Raw genomic sequence first — 13,818 nt, 5'->3', positions numbered from 1 at the left:
CTGAGGCGGACTGGAGCTCTCTGCCCTTTACCGATCCAGCCACCGGCCCATCCATCTGGCCCATCAAGACTCACTCTCATTTCATCAGTCCATAAAACCTTAGAAAAATCCGTCTTGAGATTTTTCTTGGCCCAGTTTTGACGTTTCAGCTTGTATGTCTTGTTCAGTGGTGGTCGTTTTTCAGCCTTTCTTACCTTGGCCATGTCTCTGAGTATTGCACACCTTGTGCTTTTGGGCACTCCAGTGATGTTGCAGCTCTGAAATATGGCAAAACTGGTGGCAAGTGGCATCTTGGCAGCTGTACGCTTGACTTTTCTCAGTTCACGGGCAGTTATTTCGCGCCTTGGTTTTTCTACACGCTTCTTGCGACCCTGTTGACTATTTTGAATGTAACGCTTGATTGTTCAATGATCACGCTTCAGAAGCTTGGCAATTTTAAGAGTGCTGCATCCCTCTGCAAGATATCTCACTATTTTTGACTTTTCAGAGCCTGTCAAGTCCCTCTTCTGACCCATTTTGCCAAAGGAAAGGAAGTTGCCTAATAATTATGCACACCTGATATAGGGTGTTGATGTCATTAGACCACACCCCTTCACATTACAGAGATGCACATCACCTGATATGCTTAATTGGTAGTAGGCTTTTGAGCCTATACAGCTTGGAGTAAGACAACATGCATAAAGAGGATGATGTGGTCAAAATACTCATTTGCCTAATAATTCTGCACTCCCTGTAGATAGATAGATGTCTAGATAGATAGATGTCTAGATAGATAGATGTCTAGATAGATAGATAGATGTCTAGATAGATAGATAGATGTCTAGATAGATAGATAGATAGATGTCTAGATAGATGTCTAGATAGATGTCTAGATAGATAGATGTCTAGATAGATAGATAGATAGATAGATAGATAGATAGATAGATAGATAGATAGATAGATAGATAGATAGATAGATAGATAGATAGATAGATAGATAGATAGATAGATAGATAGATAGATAGATAGATAGATAGATAGATAGATAGATAGATAGATAGATAGATAGATAGATAGATAAATGTCTAGATAAATGTCTAGATAAATGTCTAGATAGATAAATGTCTAGATAAATGTCTAGATAGATAGATGTCTAGATAGATAGATGTCTAGATAGATAGATGTCTAGATAGATAGATAGATAGATAGATAGATAGATAGATAGATAGATAGATAGATAGATAGATAGATAGATAGATAGATAGATAGATAGATAGATAGATAGATAGATAGATAGATAGATAGATAGATAGATAGATAGATAGATAGATAGATAGATAGATAGATAGATAGATAGATAGATAGATAGATAGATAGATAGATAGATAGATAGATGTCTAGATAGATAGATGTCTAGATAAATGTCTAGATAGATAGATAGATAGATAGATGTCTAGATAAATGTCTAGATAGATAGATAGATAGATAGATAGATAGATAGATAGATAGATAGATAGATAGATAGATAGATAGATAGATAGATAGATAGATAGATAGATAGATAGATAGATAGATAGATAGATAGATAGATAGATAGATAGATAGACAGACAGACAGATTTATGTCAGATAGATAGATAGATTTATGTCAGATAGATAGATAGATAGATAGATAGATAGATAGATAGATAGATAGATAGATAGATAGATAGATAGATAGATAGATAGATAGATAGATAGATAGATGTAGCGTGTTATATAGAGTATCTAGATAGTGCTACACAGAATACACACTGCAATAAAAATACGGTAATATGCCATGTGGGGGGCGTGGTTTAATGTGGGCCTTTACTCCGCCGGGTGGAGTTAAAGAGCCTCATGGCATGAGGAAGAAAAGATCTCCTCAGTCTGTCCGTGGTACAAGACTGTGCCGTTTTAGTATATCTTTAACAAGCTCTGAAAAATGTACCTGGAAATGAAGTGAGTTGAATGTATGATGTATTAGATATTTTGGAAACACTTTATAATAATGTGTGGTGAGATTGTAAGATGGCCCTCAATAATTGTAGGACTGTCATCATTTTCAAATTGATAAAACTGCTGGTGTGTTTTATACAGTGTGTATTAGATTCAGGGTTTGTTTACCTTTTTCATGTACAAATTCAAGCACTTTTTAGGACTTTTTAAAGGCAATTATTTAATTACTCCAGTACCATTAGAAAAACGAGGGAAAAGATAGAAGAAAAGCAAGAAATAAAGCAAAAAAATAAGAAATATAGACAGGTAGGTAGGTAGGTAGGTAAATAGATAGATAGATGGATAGATAGAGAGAGAGAGAGAGAGAGAGAGAGAGAAAAGGAAAAAAGAAATAATGAAAAGCAGAAAAAAATAAGTAAAGAATAAAGAAAGGAATAAAAAAAGTAAAAAGAAAAGTAAAACGGGGAAAAGGCAGAACGACGGGAAAAAGGAAAAGAGGAAAAGAGAGTAAGAAAGAAAAACAAAATGAAGAAAGAATAAGTAAGATATTAATGAAAGAAATAGAAAGAAATATGAAAAAATAGAATGACAAAAGGAAAGAGAAAAGGTAAAACAAGAAAGAAAGAAAAAGATAAAGAAAGAAAGAAAGAAAGAAAGAAAGAGATAAAGAAAGAAAGAAAGAAAGAAAGAAAGAAAGAAAGAAAGAAAGAAAGAAAGAAAGAAAGAAAGAAAGAAAGAATGAAAAGAAGAAAAATAAGGAAAGAATAAAGGAATGAATAAACAAAAGTAAAAAGAAAGATGAAAATGAAAAGTAAAAAGGGGGAAAGGCAGAACAAGGGGGAAAGGTAAACAGAAAAAAGTAGAAGAGGAAAAGAGAGTAAGAAAGAAAAAGAAAAGAAAGCAAGAATAAGTAAGATATTAATGAAAGAAATATGAAAAAAGAAAGAGAATGAGAAAAGGAAAGAAAGAAAGAAAGAAAGAAAGAAAGAAAGAAAGAAAGAAAGAAAGAAAGAGAGAAAGAAAGAAAGAAAGAAAGAAAGAAAGAAAGAAAGAAAGAAAGAAAAAAAGAAAGAAAGAAAGAAAGAAAGAGAGAAAGAAAGAAAAGAAAGAAAGAAAGAAAGAAAGAAAAAAAGAAAGAAAGAAAGAAATAGGTTTTGGGCGGCAACTGAAGAAACAAAGATGGCAGCTGGACTTATGTCCACTAAGTACACATTTCTTGACCTACAAGTATTTTTATTTATAGTTCATGTATTTTCACTGGTTATTTAAATTCGGATAGTCTTTTTGTAATGAGTGACATTTTTTACCATTAGGCGGCGCTAAACAGTACACACAGTCCCTTTAACGTGTTGCGTTCGCGCTATCTACTTGCCATCATCATTTTTACGTTTTATATTGAATACATGCATTAACACTATCGGCCGCTAGATGTCCGCAAAGTCACCTCCGCGGAAAAATTCGGATTTCTCGACATCACCGTCTGTCGTGTTAAAAGCTGTATCAAGAACCTGACGCTAGGTGGCGTTAAAGCACCAAGGAAAGACGGTTTATTGAGTTCATTCAAAAGGAATGTGGATTAAGGAAGTGTCTCAAGTGATGTTTTAAACAACCTCCATATCGAGGGTCTCAATCTCTGTTGCGTGGGGGCCGCCTTTCTGAAATGCCAAACAAAAAAAAGATTAAAAAAAACATAAATTATTAATATGAATATCAATCAATCAATCAATAATAAATGACTTCATAATTTGCGTGGGCTGCACTATTATTATTGTGAAATCACAATTTTATTTTTATAACATTTTGGAAAAAAAAATACCCAAAAAATCCACCCCAAACCAACCCAAACACCGGCAGGCAAACGAGTAGAGGCTCCACTAATCTTAAAGGGACACTGTGTAATTTCTAACTATTAGTCAAAAACAAATGCTACAAAGCTCAAGGAAGAATTCAAACTACGGAGACTCAAAGTGACCAAATGGCCCCATTTTCCGTCTTTTGTTGGCCAGCCTTTCTAAAGGTTTTTGTTTTTTGGGTACCTGTAGCAGCAAGATGGCACACAATTATGTCAGCTCTAGAGTTATGTAAAATAAGCGCTAATTTCTCAGCCTAGAAGTATTTTAAAACATGCAACTTTATATTATAGTTCATGTACTTTTGCTTAAGATTTAAATCAATATCAGTATTTTAATGAATGAAACTTTTACACCACTAGATGGTGCTAAATAATACATACAGGTACAAGTCCTGTTTTATTATTTTTGCAAACGCATGGGGATTTTGTGTACTGCTTTTCATACCTAGTACAGTGGAACCTCGGTTCTCGACCATAATCCGTTCCAGAACCCTGTTCGAAAACTGATTTGTTCGATCACCGAAATCGTTTTTCCCATTAAAAGTAATGTAAACCGTTTTAATCCGTTCCAGCACCCTGAATGTTTACCTAGAATGTTTAACGGAAACATAAAGCTAACCCAGGCTGATCGTATGTCCGCGTTATCGTAATCTTCCGTACGAAAGAGTAAGCTAACATGAACGTGTCAAAATTTAAAAAAAAGGATAAAGAAAAGAATTACCAATAGGATTTTTTACCTTTGTGGTGGTCAGCAGAAGGCGCTGATGGACAGTGGTGCTATTATTTCTTTCTTGAATGCAATAGTTGTACGCACTACTTTTCTTTTTTCACCAGTAGCAACTTTGCTGCTTGCACTGACTTTCTTCGGAGGCATAATTAGGGGCTAAAACACTTGGTACACCTATATTAAAAGCGAAAGCAAAACGAAGCACGTCCGCACGCAATAACAGAGCGATCTCCACCCGTACGTCGCTCAGCATCGCACCCTAGCGTACGCACTCACGCATTACCGGCGTCCGAACTCCGATTTTTTGACCGAACAGCGAAGCAAGAATTTCTCGAAATTTTTGGTCGGACTCCGATTTGTTCGAACTGAGAGGCGTTCGAAAACCGAGGTTCCACTGTATCTCTATTGATGACTATTCAAGAGTTGAGTTTTCTCATTGAGACCGGGGCCTAAAATTATCATTCTTGGGACCACAAATGGCCCCAGGCCGCAGGCTTGAGACCCCTGCCCTATATCATATTTGATTCTAAATTTTTCCCAGATTTTTGCTGTGCATGATCAGGATATATCCACTACTTCTTTTTTGTTTAATGATGTATTTAAAAAAAAAAAAAAACTTGTTTGCTATTTGTAATAGCACAAAACGACAGCCTCAATTATCATTCTTTTTTTTTTTTTTAGATCCACTTCGGCATGCAAACACTCCGCAGGTGCTGTTTATGCTGGAAACTTGCTTTTCACAATCCCGCTATGCAAATATTTAAGCCAGCCATGCCTTTATTTTGATTTGACGAGAGCGGAAAGATGCGAATAAAACAACCGCTGGTGTGGTTGATATAGGCTGCACTACCATTCGAGTTTTGGGGGTCGTTTAGAAATGTCCTTGTTTTGCTTAAGGGAATAATTTTTTTTTAATGAAGATAACATTAAATTACTCAGAAATACACCCAGTACATTGTTAACATGTTAAATAACAATTTTCTGCTGCAAAGGTATGTTTTCTATTCCTTCTTTTTAAACCCCCGTCTTCCAAGAGGAAGCCGTTAGACCGTCTGCGAACCTATGCTCTCAGCTAGGCAAGCTTTGTACTCTCCGACATTATCCTGCCCTGTTTTTTTCTGCCTGATACCTGTTGCCGACCTGTTTCTGAACCCGTTTCTGCTCTGCTCCTCCGTCCCGGCCATCGACCTGTTTTTCCCTGTTTCCTGCCTGATACCTGTTGCCGACCTCTTTAAGGACTCGTTACTGCTTCTGCTCCTCCGTCCCGGCCATCGACCCGTTTTCTCGCTGTCTACGACTACTCTCGCTCGACACGGAAGTGCCACTTCCGCGTTCCTGCCGTCAGCTACCCGTGACTGACGATCATCGGATCGTGGAAGCAAGAACTGCTCTTTTTCTCAATTGAAACTGGGTAAAACGAACGCTATTGGCTCCTGTCTCTGTTTCTGGTTTGTGACAGAAAAGATGCCTAGAAAAACCTTGTGTAATGATATTGGCACAGCTGAAAAGAGTTAGGCTGGTTAAATATGCAATAAAACCGACCTTCCTTTGAGGTAGTCCAGTCTCTGCAGCATCACATTTGTGGTTGTCATTAGCCTATCAGAATGGCCTTGAAAAAGAGAATTTACATCTGAAACTCGACAGACTATCCTTGTTCTAAGAAATGAAGGCTATTCCATGTGAGAGATTTCCAAGAAACTGAAGATCTCCTCCAATGAGAGGTACTACTCCCTTCAGAGAACAACACAAACAGGCTCTAACTAGGGTAGAAAGAGAATTGGGATGGCTTGCCGTAAAAGAACAAGTACAATTATGGTTGGACTAAGCTTTACTGAGGAGCATGTTGTGTGGACAGAGGAGAACTGGTCCTGAGTTTACTTTCAGTGCGAGTCGGATTTCTTACTAATTGCTACTTATTGTAACCTTCACATTTTTTCCCGATGCCAAAGTCATTGTCGTTGTTTTCTCGAGTCATTTTGTGGAAAAAGTGTTGTGGTCGCATGGTTGACACAAAAAAAACGACCTAAAACTGTTGTGAAGACGGTATTATTTTAAAGTTATTAATTTTTTTAAAGTGTTCTCTAATTTTGATCTCCAGATGATATAATCATTGGACCATTCTCAACGTCTGATGTCATGTCATACGCAGGGTTGGGTAGGGTTACTTTAACTGGATTACTTTCAATTACTTTTGGATGACTCCAATACCAAATATGCTAATAAAAGACAAAAGAAACTAAATATGAATCAAAAGACTACATTTTGGGGAGTAACGGAATACATGGAACGGCAAAAATAGAATAGAATATACCTTTATTGTCTCATCTCATCTCATTAGCTGCGCCGCTTATCCTCAGTAGGGTCGCGGGGGTGCTGGAGCCCATCCCAGCAATCATGGGGCATTTGGCAGGGGACACCCTGAACTGGTTGCCAGCCAATCGCAGGGCACACGGGGACCACTCACTCGCTCATTCACACCTAGGGACAATTTGGACCGGCCAATTCCCCTGAAATGCATGTTTTTTTGGAATGTCGGAGGAAAAACCGGAGTGCCCAGAGGAAACCCACGCAAGCACGGGGAGAACATACAAACTCCGCACAGGAAGTCTGGAGCTGGATTTGAACCCACGCAGGAGTTTCCCATGACATGAACTGTGCCGCACATGCGCTAACCACTGCGACGCCGTGCTGCCCTACCTTTATTGTCATTGTTACAAAATGGGTTAACATATTGTGACAACGAAATTGGGCATGACACTCCAGTTTCACACATTCACTGTGAGGTTAAAAAAAACAAGAAGATAAAGGAACAGAGAAGATGAGGTTATAAAACAAGGAGGATAAGGTTATAGTTATAATTTACACAAAATTTACACAAAAAATGTCGGCATGTAGGATGTTACATACAGTTTGGTATCGTAAGGGTTTGTAAAAATGATGTCGGCAAGCTGTTTGGATTTATTTTCATTTTGTTTCTGTCGCATTTTATGTTAGTTTTGCCGGAGATCAAAGAGATCAAAGCCAGGAGAGGAAGCTTACCACATGTTGTGAGTCATCATTTTATTCATATTTAGTTTCTTTTGTCTTCTATTAGCATATTTGGTATTGGAGTAATCCAAAAGTCATTGAAAGTAATCAAGTTAAAATAACCCTACCCAACCCTGGGCATTCAAGTTTTCCTGCATGACAAACTAGTTAGGTGCATGTTTGCGGTTTGCTTGGAGTTAAGGTTGAAGCAACTAGGTGGCGGTGGTAAGCCAGTGGCCAAGAGCAGGATTTCCCAGCTCGAGGGAGCATTTCTAAAGAAATGCCATTTGCAAGACTGCTATGAACGCCCCCTGCTGGAGAAAAGATATAGCTGTATATTGCAAGTCATGTGACTTCCCCTAAATCCGCCTGCAGCCTGAACCTTGCACGATGTTGTTTTTTTTATGATGTGAGAAGTTGGTTGTTTGATAATGGTATACTGCCTTCTATTGCAGAGGAGGGAGAAAAAATAAACATCTTTCTTGTTTGTGAACTGGTTCTGCTGGTTTCTGTTTGAATTCTTTTTGGGGAATAAAAGATGTTTTTGTTGTTGTAGCCGTTCCAGTATACCCGTTTGATGGCACACCCCTGTGTTGATGGCCCAGTGAGACAAGCGGATAAATTCCATCCTTATAGCTTATGAAACACCTGTATTTGTCAGGACCAGAACGGAAACAGGACCCAGTTGCGTACGTTTCTCACAAGTTTTATTGAAGGAAAGAGGAAGGGCTGCGCCTACGTTCCGGTGTTCGTTGGACATGGGAAGCAAGTCGAAGTTGATTTTCCGTAGCGAGAGATGGCGGTGTCAGGGACGGAAAAACAGGTCGATAGTCGGGACAGGAGGGCAAAACGTGGTCAGGATCAAAAACGGGTTGTAAGCCGGGGACGGGAGAGCAGACGTGGTCGGGATCAGAAACAGGTCGTAGCCGGAGACAAATGGGGGGATCAGGAATGGACAGGTGGGAAAATGGGTGCAAAAACAGGACAGGCGGGAGTCAGGGGCAAAAAGGCTTGTCTTGTAACAACAGAGGTTCGCAGATGGACTGACCAAAGGAGAGTTACAGGACCGGGATTAAAAAGGGACAGGCAAATGTACATTATGGAAAAAATCACTGCAAGACTTCAGCTGAAACTCGATCAATTCGAGAAAAGATGGAAGCCTGTCACACAAATTTTGCTTGATGTCTAAACACCTCCCCCCCATTTTTATTTTATTGATTGTAGTGTATTAACATTTTATTTATTTATTTATTTTTCTCCTGTTGTTCCTTCTGTTATTTATGGGTGTGTCAAGTGTATATGTTTTGTGTTTGTGCTGATGTATGATGGTGGAATCAAACCTCTGTCAAAATTTGTGTGAGAAATAAAGTTATGAAAAAAAAGGGACAGGGAGCCAATCAGCGGGCACTGGTGATTCAAATCAGTAATCATGACATTTATTGTCTTTGATTACAACCTAGTGGGTATTGTTTACAACAAGCTTATTCGTGGCACTCCGGAAAAAAACACGTAATAATAATAGAAATTAAACAAAAACCATGACCTTAAAAGTAGGTCACACCTAGACTGCTGGTACATAACCAGCATAAAAAAGTTCAGTTATCACTGGAACTAATGGGCTAACCTCATCACAGTCTTTCAGTTAGTGTCGTGATTGCCAATCTGGAGCACCTGTGGAGGCTTGATTGGCGCCAACAGCCCGGACAGCTGATTGGTGGACACTCCCTTTTTAAACCCCCAACTTCCTCTCAGTCATTGTCAGATCGTTGCGAACTGTTGTATTCCACTCAGTGAGCATTCCCGTCCGACTCCGTTTCTGCTATACCTTTCTCCTGCCTGATCTTCGTTTTTGACCCGTTTCTGGACCTGATTACGCCCGTTCTGCCTGGCCCAGTTACCTGACCCGTTTTGCCTCGTTACCTGCCTGCCTCCTGCCTACGACCCCGATTACGAACTCGACATCGCCTCTGATCTCCAGCCCCGGCCAAACGACTTACTATTCCCGCCTGTCTTCGTCCGACACGGAAGTGTCACTCCCGCCTCGCTCGCTCCTGTTTTCCACCAGTCCTCGGATCAAGCAAGCAAGCCTTACTCTCCCTCTTTTTTAAAAAAAACTGAGAAACGTACGCTATTGAGTCCTGTGTCCGTTCTGGTCTGTGACAAGTAGAACCATACACAGGGTAGGATATTGAGATCACACTAATATTTTATTCCTGTAGTCCAAATTATTAAAATTGGATGATTTGGTAAAATTTTTAACTGCACAACTGCTATTTAGGTTCAACAAAAACATAGTTCCAGAAAACATCCATAACGTAACGTTTCACACAATGATTTATAAAAAGATCGGGTATGTCAGGGCAAGAGGAAAATGAGACAGCAATCTGGTGCATGCCGGGCAGGATGAGCGGGAAGTCCTCGCGAACTAAGCGTGGTCGGAGATCGGAACAAGCCAGGCAGCCGGGACGGGAGAACGAAGCGTGGTCGGAGATCGGAAGCAAGTCGAGCAGCCTGGACAGGAGACGGAGCGTGGTCGGAGATCGGAACAAGTCGGGTAGCCGGGACGAGCGGGAAGCCAGGAATCGATACAGGAAACGGAACCAGGCAGGATACGGGTAGCCGGGACAGGAGAACGGCGCTTGGATTGGGGATCGATACAGGAAACAGAAACAGGATACAGGTAGCCGGGACAGGAGATCGTACCTTGGATCGGGGATCGATACAGGAAACAGAATCAGGATACGGGTAGCCGGGACAGGAGAACGGAGCTTGGATTGGGGATCGATACAGGTAACGGAACCAGGATACGAGTAGCCGGGACAGGAGAACGCACCTTGGATTGGGGATCGATACAGGAAACATCCATAAATTATTCATTCGGAAGGAGGGAAATTATAATTTAAGGGGCTGTAGTAAATCCATAATCCCAAAGGTGAGAACCACCAGGAAAAGTATGTGTGTGTCTGTGTGTGGAGTCAAACTTTTGTTCTGTTTTTTTATTTTAATGTTCGAATAAAGTTTTCATTCATTCATTCAACTAGCTTCATTGTATTTGTAGCCATTCCCGGTCAAACAGAACTCAAAACAAAGAGTTACACGTGTATTCCACCAAGCCTTGCCAGTAATTTAAGCTCTGCTTTGTTTCATAAAGGCCTTTGGATTTTTCTTCCTAGTAATTTCCTAATTAATCATCCTCCAACAAAACCTGGGAACGTGACCTAAATTTTCATACTGTGCACGTTCAAACCGGATGTCCTCCCTCCTCTTGAATGCCACCTGACTCGTAAATATTGTCGAGTGGAGTTGCGTGCGCCAACCATTTCTTGCTTTCCATAACCTCCGCCTGACCCGCATCCCCTCAAGTTCATCCACATTCCAGTCGGCCATGTTTTTTATTCTGAACGGACAGATGGTGTCTGGCGATGGAAGTTCCTAGATATCGGAGCGCTCTTCAATCTTGTTCGAAACATGGATCTTGACATTTGAAGGCGAAGACACATAGCCAATAACAGTTGCAATCGTCCATTGCATTCTTCTTCCAAGAGACACCGGTATAAAACATGAGAACGTTATGAAGAAGGGATCTTAACTTAGCAGGATAGCAGGGGGACTGGAAACCTATTGCAATGTGTAGCTAATTGAAGGATTTTATACATTTGACTATAAAGGATTGTATACGATTGAATACAAGTTACATTTATTGAGTGCAATGAAGATTTTCACCGAGTAGGCTTCAGTTCAATGACAGGTCACACCGTTCCGAAAGCAGAATATTTTGTCTAGTTCTGTTGATAACAGGACTCTGACGGAGGACGGCAGGCATTGTTTGGAGAAACGCTCTCCACTGTTTTGGTTGGTCCAGACAGGGGGCTTCATTGGCGCGCCCATGGGAGGAGCCGGGACACCATTTTGCGGAAAGACGTGGGCCGAGAGGAGAAGCGAGAGGACTTGAAGAGAAGGCTTCACAGAGACTCGAGCGACGCTAATTCGGCCATATTCGATGGAGTTCACTTAGTTAAATTGCTAATGAAATTAAATCTGTCCCCGTGTGAAAATGTCGGCTTTTCTTGTTCATCTTTTCCATCAAAAAACGAGCGCGCATTGTTGGGTGAATGTAGGTTGTGTTTGGTTAATGGAGTCAGATAACTAATTCGAACAATTTGGTAAACGATACATTTTGATATTTGATTCCCAACATAATCCTTCCACAACTCCCAGTACTCCAGATTAAAAACATTACATTTTATTTACCTTCAGTGTGACATGACTTGAGCTGGTCGAGTGGAGTGACAGGTGGATGCAGGGGTGGAGGGGACGGCAGATCAGAAATGAAAGGGATTGTCTTGCACTTAGAAGATTTTTTTGCTTTTTAATAATAGTTCTGATTTTCAAATGGTTACGGCCATGCAACTTAGCGTGGGTAGTGATTCACGTGCCTGCTTCATTTTTTTGATAATCGCAAGCTTCATATCAATGGTTATCATGTTTTTGCTACTCCTTTCACTGCAAGCCTCGGTGCAAAAATACCGTACCAGTGAAAAATACATTAATATATAGCCGATTTGCAGACTCGCAAAGTCTTTACACAGCTCACAAAATCCTGAGCTGAAGTGAAGAGAGGCATTGTAGGAAGGTAGTTCAGCCAGGTAGTTCAGTTTTTGGTAACGCAAATTTGTAGATATCGTATGGTGGGAAAAATGCCATAAAAGAGGGTCTGAAAAGGTCTAACTGCCAGTGTTGGAAATATTTAACACCGCTATAAATAAAACCGCTACGTAACGGGGTAACCTAACAAAAACAAATTTCTGTCGTTACAAAGCGGTTACCAATACTGGTGTTCAAAAGTGGTGCATTACTTTGAATAAATTGAGATGAGGTGTGTTGGCGTGGATACGTGTTTACTTTTGTGTCACTTTCAAGTACACCGTAACATACAACTGTAAACATTAGGGGACACACACCGCATTCTTAGCAATAATGTTGCATTATGGGTAATGTGGTTCTTATGTTTGTAAGCTCATAGCATCACACAGAAGGATTGGAGAGTTACTTTATAACGTTTTTCTGTTGATTTTTGGTGTGAAGAAAATATTTGAAGTGCAGTTTCCTATTTCTACTTGACCTGTGTTTCTGGTTGTAAGATTGATTTATTTTACACAGCAGTGTTAAACACACTCTATATTGTTCCATCCATCCATTATTTGCACTGCTTATCCTCGGTAGGGTCGCGGGAGTGCCGGAGCCCATACCAATCATCTTCGGGCAATGGGCAGAGGACACCCTGTACAGGTTGCCAGCCAGTTGCAGGGCACACAAAGACAAACAACTTACTCGCTCATTCACACCTAGGGACCTGACATGCATGTTTTTGAAGTGTGGGTGTGCCAGGAGGAAACCAACGCAAACACTGGGAGAACATGCATACTCTGCACAGGAATGCTGGTACCTGGATTTGATCCAATGACCTCAGAACTGTGCCACAGACGCGCTAACCACTCAGCTGCCGTGCCACACTTTATATTGTTGAAATGTTTAAATCTGTTGTGTGAAAATACTTAAAGTACTGTAGCATATGTCTATTTGACCAGTTGTCTCAGGTTGTGAGAGTTAGATTTGACTTATTAAACTCACTTTATATTGTGTACTGCTAATAGTTTTTTTGTTATATTGTTTACTGTTTATTTCTGTTGCAAGTGTTACTTAAATGTGTTACTGGTGAGGTGCGAATGAATATTACTCGGTTCTATAACTCAACTACCTGTCTTCTTTATTCAACTGACTCGAATACTGCTCAGAAAATGTTAAATTATTTGACATACAACTTATTTTAGATTAATGGAAATAGTTACTTTCCCCTGTAACTAGTTACTTTTACAATACAGTAATTCAGTCACTAACTCAGTTACTTTTTGGAAGAAGTAGTGAATAACTAGACAATTCCCGCGGCAATTGTAAGAGTTGTGATTGATGTGGAAGATGATCCCGGTATGTATATATAACCCCGGTTGTTAGCATTATGAGTTAGCATAAAGTTTTTAGCTCAGAGAGATGTTTCTGATATTTTTTACTTGGTTCTGTGGGGAGACTCCGCCCCCCAACACCCCCCGGTACTGGCAAGTTCATTTGAGATGGGCCCACAACCGTTAGCAACAAGGATATGCCTTGTGGAGGTCTAGAAAAAACATTCATGGTAAAACCATAGTAATAACACTGTTATTACACTTTAAAAACTTTTAAAATATACATGTTCAAATAGA

This window comes from Urocampus carinirostris, chromosome 17 (assembly GCF_059441175.1).
Source record: "Urocampus carinirostris isolate Australia breed hairy pipefish chromosome 17, RoL_Ucar_1.0, whole genome shotgun sequence".
Classification (NCBI taxonomy): domain Eukaryota; kingdom Metazoa; phylum Chordata; class Actinopteri; order Syngnathiformes; family Syngnathidae; genus Urocampus; species Urocampus carinirostris.
Note: the sequence above shows the minus strand (reverse complement) of the source record.